The sequence below is a fragment of the Rhinolophus hipposideros genome (assembly GCF_964194185.1).
Source record: "Rhinolophus hipposideros genome assembly, chromosome: 13".
Lineage (NCBI taxonomy): Eukaryota > Metazoa > Chordata > Mammalia > Chiroptera > Rhinolophidae > Rhinolophus > Rhinolophus hipposideros.
In genome coordinates, this window is record NC_138059.1 from 46,163,040 (window position 1) to 46,178,177 (window position 15,138).

Below are 15,138 nucleotides of genomic sequence, written 5' to 3' on the forward strand. Positions count from 1 at the left end.
ATGCCTAGGAAGATAAATAATAATTCATTAATTGTCACGAATAACCAAGATACAAGGTAGCTCAGAAAGAAAATGAAAAGGCTTCAGAAAATGAACTTAAAGACATGGGAATATGTGACTTAAATGACAGAGAATTCAAGATTGCAGTTCTGAAAAAACACTCAACGAGATGCAAGAAAACACAGACAGGCAGTTTAAGAACTCAGAAACACAATCAAAGAACAAAAAATTGAACATTTTATGAAAGAGATTGAAATTTTACAAAAGAACCAAATAGAATTTCTGGAGATTATGAACTCAATAAAAGAAATGAAGAATAAAATAGCCAGCTTAGGTATGGAGGAAAGAATCAGTGATATCGAAGAAAGAAATATGGAAATGACACAGATGGAAGAAGAGAGAGACTGGAGAGTGAAAAGAAATGAAAGAACTCTACAAGAACTTTCTGACTCCATCAGTAAGAGCAATATAAGAATAATGGGTATACCAGAATGGGAAAAAAGGGAGAAGGGAACAGAGAGTATATTCAAACAAATAGTTGGTGAGAACTTTCCAAACTTGTGGAAAGAACTCGATCCTTGAATTCAATAAGCAAATAAAACACCTAATTGCCTCAATACCAATAGGCCTTCTCCAAGGCACATTGTATTGAAGCTGTCAAAAATTAACGACAGAGAAAGAATCCTCAAGGCAGCCAGGGAAAAGTAGATGGTAACATACAAAGGAAAGCCCATTAGATTATCATCAGATTGTTCAGCAGAAACTTTACAAGCAAGGAAGGAGTGGAATCAAATATTCAAACTATTGAAAGAGAGAAATTGTGAGTCAAGAATAATATATTCAGTGAAGATATTCTTTAGATATGAAAGAGAAACAAAGACATTTCTAGACATACAGAAGCTGAAGGAATTTTCTTTTCTTTTTTTTTTAAATTAAAGTTTATTGGGGTGACTATTGTTAGTAAAGTTACATAGATTTCAGGTGTACGATTCTGTATTACATCATCTATAAATCCCATTTTGTGTTCACCAACCAGAGTCAGTTCTCCTTCCATCACCATATATTTGTTCTCCTTTACCCTCATCTACTACCTCTCTACCCCCTTACCCTCTGGTAACCACTAAACTATTGTCTGTGTCTATGAGTTTTTGTTTCTCATTTGTTTGTCTTGTTCTTTTGTTGTTTTTGGTTTATGTACCACCTATCAGTGAAATCATATGGTTCTCTGCTTTTTATGTCTGACTTATTTCGCTTAGCATTATATTCTCAAGATCCATCTATGTTGTCACAAACGGTCCTATTTCATCTTTTCTTACCATTGAATACTATTCCATGGTGTATATATACCACAACTTCTTTATCCATTCATCTATCGATGGACATTTTGGTTGTTTCCATGTCTTGGCCACTATAAATAAAGCTGCAATGAACATTGGAGCACATGTGTCTCTATGTATAAATGTTGAGGGAATATTCTAACACATAACCTGCACTACCAGAAATACTGAGAGGCTATTCGACTTGACAAAAAAACAAAAGTATATAAGCGATGAGCAGTACTATGAACAGACAGACAGAGCAGGAAATGGCTATTCCTACTCCAAATAGGACACCATACACTTAAAGAAAAAATACAAGGTAAAGAAGATTTAAAAAAAAGTCCTTAAAAAAAAGAGGGAAAAGATAACTTGCTACTGCAGTGCAGAAATCAAATCACAGCATAAATAGGGATAATTTGTAACAACGAAAACATAAAAGGGCAGAGAGTAAATGTCTGATATGGCAAAAGAGAAGGTAGAACGGATGTATGCTGAAAAAAATGCAATACTCTAAATATGATACTTTCATTTACACAAATTTAATGGTAACCACTCAAATAAAAAATCCAGAACTGAAATATATAACATAAAAAAAGAAGAAAGAGAGGGAAAAATCATAGAATACCATCACACTGAAATAACAGACAGCAAGAAAAAGGCAAAGAAATAGTGGAGACACAGTCTTACCAGAAAACCAAAGGTAGAAGAGAGGAAATCCACATATCAATAATCACCCTAAATGTGAATGGACTGAACTCACCTATAAAAAGGCACAGAGTAGCCGAATTTATCAAAAAACTTAACCCAACTGTATGCTGCCTCCAAGAGAAACATCTGAGCTACAAGGACAAGCATAGACTCAAAGTGAAAGGGTGGATATTGACACTCCAAGCAAATGGTATCCAGAGAAAATTAGGTGTAGCCATATCAGATGTAACAGACTTCAGGATAGAAAAGGTAACAAGAGACAAAGATGGACATTTCATAATGATAAAGGGGACTATACAACAAGAAAACACAACAGTCATCAATATTTATGTCCCCAATCAGGGAGCACTGAATATACCAAACAACAACTAACAGAACTAAAGGGAGATATTGACCAAAACCCAATTGTACTAGGGGACATAAATACATCATTGACAGCAATGGATAGATCATCCAAACAGAAAATAAATAAATAAATATCAGTTGCAAATGACACATTTGATGAAATGGATGTAATTGACATATATAGAGCACTTTATCTTAGAACATCAGACTACATTTTTTTCTAGTGTACATGAAACATTCTCAAGGATAGAACATATATTTGAATATAAAACTAGCCTCAGCAAACTAAAAAAGATTGAAATAATCTCAAGTATATTCTCTGATCACAAGGCTTTGAAATTGGATATCAGCTGCAAAAAGAAAGCAGGGGAAACCAAAAATATGTGGAGATTAAACAACATACTTTTAAAGAATGACTGGGTCAAAGAAAAATAAGAGGAGAGATCAAAAGATACATAGACACAAATCAAAATGAAAATACATCCTACCAAAATTTCTGAGTTGCAGTGAAAGCAGTATTAAGTTGGAAATTTATATTATTACAGGGTTATCTCCAGAAAGAAGATAACTCCCAGATAAGTAACCTTACATCACACCTTAAAGAACTAGAAAAAGAAGAACAAATGAAACCCAAAGTCAGCAGAAGAAACGAATTAAAATAAAATCCGATCAGAACTAAATGAAATAGAGAACAACAAGACAATAGAAAAAATTCATGAAACAAGAGCTGGTTCTTTGAAAGGATTAATAAAATTGACAAACTGTTGGCGAGACTCACTAAGATAAAAATGGAAAATACACAAATAAACAAAATCAGAAATGAAAGAGGGGAAGTTATCACGGATGCCACAGAAATAGAAAAGATCACACAAGAATATTATGAAGGACTATATGCCACCAATTCAATAACCTAGAAAAATGGACATGTTCTTAGAAACATATAGCTTTTCTAGGCTGAATGAAGAATAATTGGAAAGTATAAATAGACCTATCAACAGTTTAGGAAATTGAATCAGCCATCTGACACCTCCCCAAAAGGAAAGTCCAGGACAATATGTCTTCACTAGTGAATTCTACCAAACATTCAAAGAGGATCTAATACCTGCCCTACTCAAACTCTTTCAAAAAATTCAAGAAGAGACAAAACTCCCTAACTCATTTTATGAGGCCATCATTACCCTGATACCAAAACCTGGTAAGGATAACACAAACAAAGAAAATTACAAACAGGTATACCTAATGAATTCAGACGCAAAAATCCTAAACAAAATTCTAGCAAATTGAATGCAACAATGCGTTACAAAAATTATTTATCATGACAAACTGAGGTTCATTCCAGGGGCACAAGAATGGTTCAACATATGCAAATCCAAAAATGTGGTACATCACATGAACAAAATGAAGGGCAAAAATCATACGATTATGTCAATAGATGCAGAAAAAGCATTTGAGAAGATACAACATCCATTTATGATCAAAACACCTAATAAATTGGGTATAGAAGGAAAATATCTTAACATAATAAAGGCCACATATGACAAACCCTTTGCTAATACCATCATTAATGGTGAAAAACAAAAGCCCTTTGCTCTATGTTGACAAACATGACTGGTCTGTCCCCTATCACCTGTGCTTTTCAACATAGTATTAGAAGTCCTTGCCAGATAATCAGGCAAAAGAAAGAAATAAAAGGCCTCCAAATTGGGAATGAAGAAGTTAAATTGTCACTTTTTGCAGATGACGTGATGCTATATGTAGAAAACCTTTAAAAATCCACCAAAAAGCTATTAGAAACAATACACAAATACAGTAAAGTTGCCGGCTACAAAATCAATGTACAAAAGTCCATGGTATTCCTGTGTACTAACCATGAAATCTCAAAAAAGAAATAAAACAAAACAAAGCAAAACAAAAGAAAAACAATTCCTTTTGCCATGCAACCAAAGAATAAAATACCTAAGAAGAAACTTAAACAACGATGTGAAAGACCTATATACTGAAAACTATGTGACATTTTTAAAAGTAAAGAAGACATAAAGAAATAGAAAGACATTCCATGTTCATGGATTGGAAGGATCAGCATAATTGAAGTGGCAATATTACAATGCAACATACAGATTTAGTGCAATCCCCAATAAAAATTTCAGTGGCATTTTTAAAAGAAATAGAACAAAAAAATCATCAGATTTGAATGGCACCACAAAAAACGCTGAATAGCCAAAGCAATCCTAAGAAAAAAGAACAATGGTGGAGGTGTCACTCTCCCTGAGTTCAGCTTGAACTACAGGGCAACACTAATCAAAACAGTATGGTATTAGCAGAAAAACAGACATACAGACCAATGGAATAGAATTGAGTATACATAAATAAACCCACATAAATATGGACAGATAAGTTTTGACCAAGAAGCAAAAAACATACCATGGAGAAAAGACAGCCTCTTCAGTTAATGGTGCTGGGAGAATTGGAAAGCCACATGCAAAAGAATGAAACTAGACTGTTTATTGTCACCATGCATCAAAATTAATTCAAAATGGATCAAAGACCTAAATATAAGACCTAAAATAATAAACTGCATAGAAAAAAACAGAGGTTCTAAATTATGGACGTTAGGTTCAAAGAGCATTTTGTGAAGTTGACTCCAAAGGCAATAAAAGTAAAAGCTAAAATAAATGAATAGGGACTATATCAAACTAAAAAGCTTCTGCGCAGCAAATGAAACCATCAACAAAATAAAGAAGAACCAAACACATGGGAGATTTTTGCAAACAATGTCTCTGATAAGGGGCTAATATCCAAAATACATAAGAAACTCATACAACTCAACAAAAAACAAAACAATGCAATTAAAAATTGGGCAGAGGACCTGAATAGACATTTCTCCAAACAGGACATACAGATTACCAATAGACATATGAAAAACCTCAGCATCACTAATTATCAGAGAAATTTTTGTGACCCAAAAGTGTTTCTTTGAAAGTGTAAACTGTGTATCAGAAATTTGGCTTTTGTGTTTTATCTTTAGTTACTTTCCATGGAACACATACACAAAATATTGTGACATTCAGAAAAAATGGAGATGAGAGCAAAATGAAATAATTTTAAGTCACATGACACAGTAAAGGACCAAGGGAACTTTTTCCCCCCAGACAGTACATCAAGTCTGGCTCTGGAAGCAGCTAACAGCTCACTGTGGCAAGTATGGATTTCAGCTTTGGCACTTTGAAGTCTGAATTGGGTTAGTACAGAGGCAGGAGGGCCAACTGACTATCGTGATACATGCTACAGAGAGTCTCAGAAAGCCTCTCAGTATGGGCTTAGCCACCACAACTATGCTGACCCATAAACAACATGTCAGGCACCACAGAGTCTATTCACAAGCTCGTGTTTTTGGAAGAAAGGTCCAGAGATTCTAAAAATGAGCAGCGAGACAGTGACATCATAATGGTATTTATTATTTCAGGTTAGACTGGCACCTACTAAATCTCTAAGGCTAAAGGTAGGTTTTTCCACTTGAGGGAAGTCTTCTTTTTCCCTCTAAAGCTGGATTACTGGGACGCATGAAACACACATGTTCTCCAGGGGTGCCAGTGTAGGTGAAATAAAACCTCAAATAATTCTCATTTCATTTTATTTTCACACATTCCCTTCCCTGGTACTTAAGTGGATTGACTCTTATAAGGCACAGATTGAGTCAGTCTCACACACGACCCTCCACTCTGCTGCCTCCACAACGTGATCTTGATGTGAAGAATATCTTAGGACATCCTGTCTTCAAATGTCTCCTTTGGGCCAGAAATTCCCATTTTACTTTAACTTTTTTATTCAAGCTGTGAAGTACTCTATTAACATATATTTTCAATTGATTTGAGAGACATGACAAATAAAATTGTTAACATTTCAGCATAGATTAATTTATCACATTAGCCTCCCCTAGAAGGGTCTGAGAGAATGAGACTGATAAATTTCAATGGGGAAAGAGTATTAAAGAGTGAGTGAGTCGGGCTCTGCCTAAGGAAGTGTCCAGTATGCTAACTCATGGAATGTGTGCACATGTGCATGTGTGTGTGCATGTGCCTATGCATACATGTATGTCTGTATATGTGCATATGTGTGCATATATGTATGCAGTGCATGTAATTGAGACAGGGTGGGAGTGGGTGGAAGATGGAATCGTACCAGGCTACAAAATGGTTGAGATATATGACGTATATTGGGACTTGAAGAATTAAAAAAAAAATTATATATATATATTTGGGGTGCCAAAATATATACAAGTGGACGCTTTGGTCAACGTTGCTCAAGCAGTAGTTTGCTGTAATCTGAAGTGTCTGGATGCTGATGGTGACCACTGTGAGCACCTCTTGTAATTGCAGAAGTCAAACATGACTTGTGTTCATCTTTTGTTATCAGTATATATTGAGTATTACAATTTTAGTACAGGTTTTCCCTTTCTTAAAATGTGTGTACATTTTTTGGCACCCTCTGTGTGTGTGTGTATGTGTGTGTGTGTATACACAAAATGCAGAAAGTAAGATAGTAGTTAAGAGAGTAGTCTTAGCGATCACCTAATTGCATTTTAGATAGTGGAAAATTCTAAGGACTTTGGGCACTTAAGAAATATATATATATATTTTCCCTGTTTCCCACAGAGTGAAGGCTGGTCCTGGCTTGGGGGATGCCAGAGAAACACCTTCTTCTGGCTCTGTGACTCAGCCAAGTCTTGCCTATGGGTGTCTCTCTTTCTCTGGGGCTGTGGTTTTCCCTGTATTCAGTTTCTTTCCCTGTCTTGCAGCAGCTGCATCATTAAACTAACCTGGCACCTGAAAAGAAGGACAAATCTAGGCTGAGATTAATGATAATGCACTTAAATTTACATAACATATCAAGCCCAAAAGGATTCCAAAGTACCAAAGTAACTTCCCAGGAGGACAACTGACTTCTGTTTACCACCAGGTATGGGAGCTAGAGCAGCACAACTTCAGATTATATGGTAAAAAAGGACAAAATGCTTGACAGATTTTTTTTTGGTTATTTTGCGACACTCCAGTTCAGCAACTTAGAATAAATTGTTTTACCTCAATTTTGCGGATAAGGATTGGAAGCTTGACATGATGAGAGGCCTGACATTACATAGCAGGAGACTACAGATGTTTAGTGGCAGGATGGTGGCAGCTTGGCCACCATTCTGGCCAAGCCCACTGGCTACCACAGCCATGGGGTGGAGAGGAGGAGCTGGCAGTGGACCCCATCTCATGCCCCTCCCTTGATCCTCTATTTTAGGCACATGGCCCTTTTGCTGTTTTTCCAACTCACCATGTTAGCCTGTTTTGGGATGTTGCATTCTGTTCTCTGTCTGGAATTGTTCCTGCTCCAGAGCTCACTCCCTCAGTTCACCCAGGTCACTTGGCCAAATGTTAGCTCAACAGGGAGGACTTCCCTGACAACCCCCCCGCCCCCCCCCACACACATACAGCATCTGCCTTTAGGTACAACCAGTCCCTTTATCTGTACCCATTTCATTATAACATGGACCTATCTGAAATTGCATTCTATTTTTATTTGTACACTCTTTATTATCTGTCTCCCCAACTAGAACACGAGCTATATGAGTTAGGGTTTTTGTTCCATTCCCTATTATATTCCCAGTGCCTAGAGAAGGGAGTGAGAGATAGTTAGTGATCAATAAATACCCTTTGGATGGAGGAATACATGTGAGATGATTGTAGCCCTTACATCGTTCTTCAGCAGGGCTAGGTGGAGAGCTTTGGGAGTGTGTCCGGATATGGCCACATTGCACCTAGTCCAGTGCCTTGTGTAGAGGTGACATTTTGTTAAATTAAACTGAATTTGTCTTGGAGAGTAGTCTGTTTAGTTTAGGGTGTTGTTGATATTGGACACTGGGAAGATTGAAGCTTTCCTTTGGAAAAAGGGGTTTTGATGTGGCTAGGTTAGGATAGATTGAAACAGCTCAGGCTCTGAATTTTTCCATTGGAAGAGAGCAGAAAGTCGACTGGATTGGAGTAGCTAACTCCCTGGATCTACCCTGTTTGAAACTCACTCCTCCAAATGGAGTCAGAAATACACAGAACAATGTCCACTTCTGCCTTCAAAAACCCCATGAACTTTGGACAATAAATCCAACAACCAAAGGGCACAGTATAATCACATGTGTAAGATGCCAAATGGGGCTGTGCAGAAAGAGGGTCTTGGGACAGTAAGATTTTCATTGGTGGGGACAAAGGTAAAGGACATTCCACACAGAGAAAACAGCAAAAGTAGATGCAGGATTCCAATAGTGTATGGGCCTAGAGTGGGAGGAGCTGTGGATCCATGAAGGCAGATAGATGGTGATACAGATCTATTCCCTGGGAGATGATATCATCAAGCAGAGCCAGGCCTGGACAGGATTTTTAAGGAAAACCTCCCAGGAAAACCCAAGGTACCGGGTTGATACTGGTGATTCATCAAGTGGTAAGTCTTTTTCCTGAGTCATTCTTGAATCAATGTTCCAGGCCAGTGTGTGTTTGTGTGTGTGTGTGTGTGTGTGTGTGTGTGTGTGTGTGTGTGATTGCATATGAGTGTGTTATTGTTATGTGTGTTTGATTGTGAGAGTATGTGTGTGTGAAAGGGGATATCTTACTCTTCTGGATAAGCAGGGACATGATTCTCTCACATCCTCTGAGAGGGTCTGATGGATGACATACTCCTGAGGTCTGATCTGTGGGGCTTCCCTTCTGCTCATCTGCTTCCTTCTGGCAAGATTATTTCAGTTGCCTGTTTCCCTTGAAGTGATCTCTGGGACTTCTTTGTTCTGAAATAATGTTGGCCATTTTTATATCAAGAAGAAGGAAATGCACACGCAGATATTTCTCTGCTTTAGAATACCTTTCAGAGGGTTGAGCTCAAATGCAGTGGGTGCTCCTCTACAAACAAAACTTCTGAACAAAGTGAAGATGTCCAGCTGTTTACAGGAGGGTGTGCAGTACCAGGGATCCAGGGATCCCCATGAGAGTGTGGGCCTTTCCCTGAGGAGATCACCTGAAGGGGAGGCAGTGGGAAGTACGCTGCTAAAGGTCACTGTGTGGGGTGTGACTGTCTGCCCTAAAGCATCCCTTTGCCTCCTGTACTATTTCTGTCTCTGTTAATCCTGGGGACAGTACTAATGGTTGTATTCAGAAAGCTGTATGAGCCCCTTATTAAGCTGATTTCTACTCTGCACTTAGCTGCCATAACTTTTGTTCTGATCAAGCAGCTCCCAGGGACCTGTGAGTGTATGTGTATATGGTGCATGCCTTCTGCGCACTGTGTGGCAGTGCACTGCCACTCTCTCCCAACTCAGGCAGTGAGCCTGCTTACCAATTTGTTCTTAGTATTAGGGTGACTGGGTGGGAGTGGAGTGAGATCTGTAAGAAGTTGATCAAGAAGGCAACAGGTAGACTTTGTTCTCTTTACTCACTGATAATCTCAGGGTAGTGATTTAAATGGAAATTTTTTACTGGTCCTGTCTTCAGTCAGCCAGGTTTTCCTGCATTGTTTTTGTCTTTTTTCTCCCTTAATTAAGGGCATGTTTTTGATACTTTATTCTAAAACAGTTTGATGTGCTTTTTACTGGTAGGTTTGTAACTAAGACTGACAAACCAGTAGTAAATTTTAGAATGATTTAAAAAATAATTCTAGGTAGCTGGAAGTAGGATGCTTCAGATCATGGGGTAAACATAGGAATGTGGCATAGTTTCCACATTAACTCTCTGTTTCCTTCTTTAAGATAAATAGCCTCCACAACTGAAATCAAGAAAACTCAAGGTTTCAGAATACTATGTACATTCAAGTATAAATAGGTCAGTTCATAGATGCAAATACAAGCTTTCTTTGTCATATTATGTAGCTGTGTATGGATGTAAGAATTTAATGGTTCACTGCATGATTTTCACTCATTTTAATTTGCCAAGTCTACATAAGTCACATTAGTGAGTTGGTAGTAAAAAATGAGTTTTCCACATTTTTTGACTTTTGTATGTTTGAATTGTAAACCATGTGATGAATATTATTATCCATATGGATAAATATCAAGAATTCTCCATGTGGTAACTGGGCATATATATCTAAAGTTTCTGGCACACTCAAGTAATATATCTCTTTGGAAATTTAGACTGTATGAAGCTTGTACAGTCCAATTGTATTTCGGCATTTTTATTCAATATTGTGATTTTGTCCTGGCTGAACGTATACCCCCCTTATCTCTGCCAGATTTCTGGCAATTGCAATTGTACTTGGAAATGCTGATCAGTGTGGGGAGGAGTCCCCTTAATTACAAAATCCAGTGCTTGTCATCTAAGAAAAATGAAGCCCCCCCCCAGACCTGATGACTGATTTCTAATCATCGCCATACATGTTTTATTAAAGGCTGACTCCTTCCTGTGTAGTTGTCTCTGACATGTTCATTTCTCTGTGTTGTTACCACTCGGATTTGCTCCTGAGCTGACACCCAACGGCTTTAGCGGAAGTTTCGCTGTCTCTGGTGAAGATATTTTGGTGAGCGAGGAGTAGGAGAAAAATGCCAAACCAAACCAGGTTTCGCTGTCTCTGGTGAAGATATTTTGGTGAGCGAGGAGTAGGAGAAAAATGCCAAACCAAACCAGGTCCTCCAGCATAAAAGACAAAAGCAAGGACAGATACAGTCTATTAGTGCCTTTTTCTTAATACTCTTAGTTTGCTGAGGTTACATGTAGTGTTTTCTAAAATTCTTTCCCCACATCCTCTCGATTAAAACACACACACACACAAACACATATAAAGTTAGACAGCACCTAGAGCCACTAGATGTCACTGCCTCCAATATGTTCTGTTTCCTGTGGCTTGCTGGAGTTCAGGAGCCAGGGGGCATTTCGGTGGGAAAGGAGCCTGACAATAGGGCATTTACAGAGCACTCTAAGGGAGTACATGAGACTAGGAGCACTCCCAGTGATCCTTGGCTAGGTTGAAACAGAGGTGAGTGGAGCAGTGGGAGGGCTCTCACTTCCCGGTGCCTAATGTATGGGGGCAGGTATACTGCCTCAAGTCCCCACATTAGAAGCGGACATCCATGAGGCCCCTCCACCACTTTGCAGGAAAGGAAACAGAGTGAGGGAGTCAGCAACAGGCACGGGAACTCGTTCTCCACATCAGATCAGGGAGCGGTATTCACTGTGCCCCTGGTAGGGAGGGGCTCCACCCTGCTCTGGATGGGGAAGGAACAGGTCCCCAGGGATGGGTGCAAGTGAAGCAGGGGAGACTTAGAATCCATAACTAATGTCACACGACTACAAGAGGCACTTGGCCCACAGGGAAAGCCTTAGATAGAGTAACACTTGGAATGACCAATATTTGGAAACCTTTCTTTGGGGCAAAGACCACACTTCAGGGCAAGAGTTCTGTTACCCTTGGTTGTTGCAGGGGTGGCATTGGCGAAGGTTTAAATTTGTTTTTCTATAATGTTTTTATATTCCTTGATTAAATTAGTCATTTTCTTTTTTCAGTGTTACACAATTTTAATATTCATTTATATTGTGTATGAACAAACTCATCTGCAGTTCACAGTAGAAATGATCATTTGTGTAGGTAGGACAACAACCCAAATTAGTTCATCTATCATAATCCAACTACAGTTGGAAGGATTAGAGTATTCTAGGATTCTAGAAGAAAGAAGATAACAAAGTAGCAGGTCTGCGTTTTTATTCATGTGGATAAATTCAGGAGCACTTGTTACTAGAGACTCTCCCTATGTTTGGGATCTGAGGGTGTCAATTTCCTCTTTCTGAACTCCAGATGGTGAGGAAAAGCCTGTCAGCATGGTACAGAGCACAGTGTGGCTATTGCCATTGTGAATAAGTCTTTTTGCTAAGGAGGAAGGTGATCATTTTCTTCTGCCAGCCCCACTAGAAATAGTGGGCCCCTGGGCTAATGAGAATTCTTTCTTCTATGGTCACATTTGGACACAATCCATTTTGTTTTTTTCTGTTTCTCCTTGAAAGAATTAGTTGGATTACAGGATTCAAAGGTTTTATCTACAGCTGGAATTTGGGCTGTGGCTAAGATGTGAAATACGGAGAAGAGAATTCTACAGGTGCAGAGGTGGACCTGAGCTGGGGGCCCCAGCCCGGAGCAAGGCTGCTAGAGTACAATGTGCTGGAGTAGTTAATAAAGTGGGGAGGAGCCAAAAGAGAAAAAGACAGAGAAACAAAATTATTGTTTATCAGATACTCAAACCAAATCTGGGGTTCATTATATTAGTAAATGCAGAGCATTGACCATGTGCCAGGTGCTGCTTTAGGCTGGGGATACATCAGTGAATAAAACAGACAAATGTCACATGCCTCTATGGAGTGTGTCTTCTAGTGAGAAAACACACAATATAAAAGAAAGAAATCAATTACATAGTATACAAATACAATGATAAGTGCTAAGGGGAAAATTAAGCAGAGAAGGGAGATGGGGATTGTAGGGTGGGATGGTGAGAGAAGGTCTTCCTGGGAAAGTGATGTTTAACCAAATGTTTGTAGAATGTGAAGCAGTTAGTAACAGAGATGGCAGGGGGACAATGTTTAGGCCTTGGGATTGCAGTGCCTAGATCCTGAGACAGAAGCATGCTAGTATGCTTGAAGAACAGTGAGGAGGCCATGCTGTTGGAGGATGTGATCAGGAGGAGTGCCAAGATGGGTCAGAGGGGTTAGGCCAGATTTTCAGGAGTGTGTAGGTCAGTGCAAGCACTTTTGCTGTAACCCTGGGTGGGATGGGTTTGAGCAAAGACATGGCATGCTATGACTTCTGTTTTCAAAGGTTAAAGCTATACTGAGAATAGACAAAAGGAGGCAAAGGCTGAAAGGAAACTGATGAGGAGGCTGTTGGCAATGATCCAGGTAAGAGACAGTTAAACCTGGAAGATAGCAAGTAGTACTGAGAAGTAATACTGGTATACTTGGAATCTGGGTATATTTGGATTGAATGTGACATGAGACACAGCCCTGTGCTGGACTGGCCAAAACTGGCTCAAGAGAATGGGATGTTAAATATTCAGGAAACTTATGTAACTTTACTATCAATTGTCTTCACAATAAATATTAATTAACAATAATAATAAAAAAGCTAAAACACAAAATGGAAGAGTTGTCTGGATTGTAGTTTGCATAAGGCAAGTTGCCAGGCAACCAAATAAACTCAATTTTGTAGGGAAAAAAATTAATTCAGGGGGATCAAAAAAAATGGCGGCGTGAGGTGAGTCTCTGTAACGCTCCCCTGGAATTTACAATGAATCGGACAACAATAACTCCACAAAGGACTCCTTGCACAGCAGACAGGCAAGACGAAGAGGCCTACTACTGAATTCACCTCCAGGTGGGTGAATCGCGCGAGCGGGGGAGGAGGGAGAGGAGAAGTGCGGAGACGGAGACGCGTGGGCGTGGGACACAGACCTAGCTCAGTGCTCGGAGCCCGCTGCTCCCGGATCTTCCGCAGCTGTGGGAGAGGGAAGGACTCGGACTGCTAGGGCTCCGCTTACGGCCCACAGGGCTGAGGGGGCAGCATACAAAACTGCTGAACACAACGCTCACTCACGGCAGACCTCGGAGCAAAGACTGAGGGAAGAGGGCTGAAATCGGTGGTTTAAGCCCTCACTGCCGAGCGGAGAACGGAAGCCTTAGGCACGGAGACTAGCCGCCCCCTCCTTACCCTCTCAGAGCTCGCCCCGCCCCCACCTGCCCGGTGCTAGAAGTGATAAAGTAGCAGTGTCGGATCAAAGGACAGAATATTTGCTGCTCTGAGAACTGTGGACCGCAGACACAGATTCGCAGCTCAACTAGTTCCGGCAAAAGGGAGGGAGCTGTGGAAGCAGGACTGGCTGTGGTGGTGGTCACCGCCATTGCTCTGGGCCACCTCTCACAACTCACCCTGCCCCTGGCCCCACCTATCTGGGCGGATCCCTGCAGGAGTAAACAGAACTGCTGAAACAAACGGGCTCTGAATCTGGTGCAGAAAGAGCTTTGGAACTCCAAAAGCTCTTCGCATACCTATCAACCTGTTGCAGAAGACACTCCTGTAGATGCCTAGGAAGAGAAATAGTAAATCAGTGATTGCCATGAATAACCAAGGCAACAAGATAGCTCAGAAAGAAAGTGAAAAGTCTCCAGAAAGGGAACTTAGAGATATGGACCTTTGTGATTTAAATGACAGAGAATTCAAGATCACAATTCTGAAAAAACTGAACGAGATGCAAGAAAACACAGAAAGGCAGTTTAATGAACTCAGAAACACAATCAAAGAACACCATGAGCATTTTACAAAAGAGATTGAAATCTTGAAAAAGAACCAAATAGAATTTCTGGAGATTAAGAACTCAATAGAAGAAATTAACAATAAAATATCCAGCTTAGGTAGTAGAGTTGACCAGATGGAGGAAAGAATCAGTGACATCGAAGATAGGAACCTGGAATTTACACAGAGGGAAGAAGAAAGAGACTTGAGACTTAAAAGAAATGAAAGAACTCTACAAGAACTTTCTGACTCCATCAGAAAGAGCAATATAAGAATAATGGGCATACCAGAAGGAGAAGAAAGAGGGAAGGGAACAGAGAATATATTCAAACAAATCGTCGATGAGAACTTCCCAAACTTGTGGACAGAACTGGATCCTCGAATCCAAGAAGCAAATAGAACACCTAATTACCTCAATCCCAACAGGCCTTCACCAAGGCACATTGTATTGAAGCTGTCTAAAATCAATGACAAAGAA